The sequence below is a fragment of the Gavialis gangeticus genome, unplaced genomic scaffold (genome assembly GCF_001723915.1).
Source record: "Gavialis gangeticus isolate Ggan-Ray unplaced genomic scaffold, GavGan_comp1, whole genome shotgun sequence".
Taxonomy (NCBI): domain Eukaryota; kingdom Metazoa; phylum Chordata; order Crocodylia; family Gavialidae; genus Gavialis; species Gavialis gangeticus.
Genome location: NW_017729034.1, coordinates 51,102,962 through 51,104,885, shown reverse-complemented (window position 1 = coordinate 51,104,885; position 1,924 = coordinate 51,102,962).

Here is a 1,924-nt window from a genome sequence, read left to right as displayed (position 1 = left end):
AAAAAAAAAAAAAAATAAATAAATCACCAAATTTGGGGCCAGGAAGAAAATTTTTCCCCTTACAAGATGCAATGTTGATTTTTTTTTTTTTGCCTATTCTGTAGTATAGAACAAAGTCCTTTTCCTAGGAGTTTTGGGTATATATTGACTGCTTCCTTGCCACTGCAGTGGCAGGACATTGGCAATATCCAAACCTCTTCTGCTTTTACGTGTGGTATGCCATAGCGTAGTGGAGCTCAACCTTTTTGCGTAGAGGACCAGGTGCTTGTGACTTAAGTGCACCATGGGACTCCCCTCCAGTGGGGGAAAAAGAGGTGGTGGCTGCCAGTGAGAGAGAGAGAGGAGCCTGGGCACTGAATTCTATTTTGTTTGGATCACCTGCCTATTGGCAGGTGCCCAACTTTTGTTGTTGTCACTGCTGCTGCAGAAGTCAAGATTGCTCCCCACCCTGAATCTTATTAAGAACCAGAACACATTCATCCCCTTATTGTCACCCTGAAACATAAGTCAGATGTCAACAAAATTATGTTAAGATTTATTCCCTTCTAGACAAAAGGTAACATAGTAGACATGCACCAAATTAAATGCAAGTTTTAAAAAAAAGAGAAAATGTGTTGTCCAGTAGTCTCTGACAGGTAGAGAAGACATAACGTAATATTCATGTTTCCATATTTCCTTTTAATTCAGAAAATGTTTTGAGACAGATATGTCTTGCTCCCCCTCTATGCGGTGCTGGTCAGGCTGCAGCTGGAGTACTGTGTCCAGTTCTGGGCGCCGCACTTCAAGAAGGACATGGAGAACCTGCAGAGGGTCCAGAGGAGGGCCACTCGTATGGTTGAAGGCCTCCATGGCCAGCCCTATGAGGAGAGGCTGAGGGACCTGAATTTCTTCAGTCTCCGCAACAGGAGACTGAGGGGGGATCTTGTGGCTGCCTACAACTTTATCAGGGGCCACCAGCAGGGACTCAGGGAAAGTCTGTTCACCAGGGCCCCCCTTGGAGTCACCAGGAACAATGGCCACAAGCTGAGGGAGGATAGGTTTTAGGTTAGATATGAGGAAGAACTACTTCACTGTAAAGGTGGCCAGAACCTGGAACAGGTTTTCCAGAGAGGTGGTGCTCTCACCTTCCCTGGAAATCTTCAAGAGGAGACTGGATAAGCACCTGGCTGGGGTCTTATGACCCATACCACCCCCAGTGCTCCTTCCTGCCCATGGCAGGGGGGTTGGACTCAATGATCTGTCTAGGTCCCTTCCGACTCAGTGATTCTATGTCCCTACTCATAGATGGGCTAACTAAACTTTACTTAGCGCGGGCTGCCAAAAACCCCAATCCTTGTTCTTAACTGTTCACCCATCCTATATTTTCCTAAGATGCTCATTCTAGCTGTGACAACAAGTCCCTTAGAAACAAAGTACTTTTGAACTTAAAAACAAACAAACAAACCCACCCAAATAAAATCCTCTTCTGGATCTAGACACTTAATTGAAAGACATAGAGAAAGATAGATAGAGACTTTTGAATTTTTAAGCCTTCAATATAAAAATATTAAAAATAATACAAAAGGTGAAAGTGCAACAGTGTGTGGCCCTTCCAGGGGTTGAGCATAAAACACTCGTCAGTAATAAAATTACTAATATCACCAGAAACAGAACTCCCTTCCCTGCAGTGCCCTTCATGGGGTTATACATTTAGGACTGGCTGTCCATTTTCTACCTTGCAAAGCATCCCCTCGATGGCTCAGCACAACACAAACTGGTCCACATTTTGTTGCAATGTGAAGTGACCAAGCTCAAATGAAATCCATTTCTTGGTTCAGGAGTGTAAGGGGAGAAAGATACAGTAGAGACTTAGCTTTTCGCTGTATTTGCCAGTAATCTACTTAAACCAAAAAAAGGTGGTGGGGGTGGGAAAAATTCAGTGGTG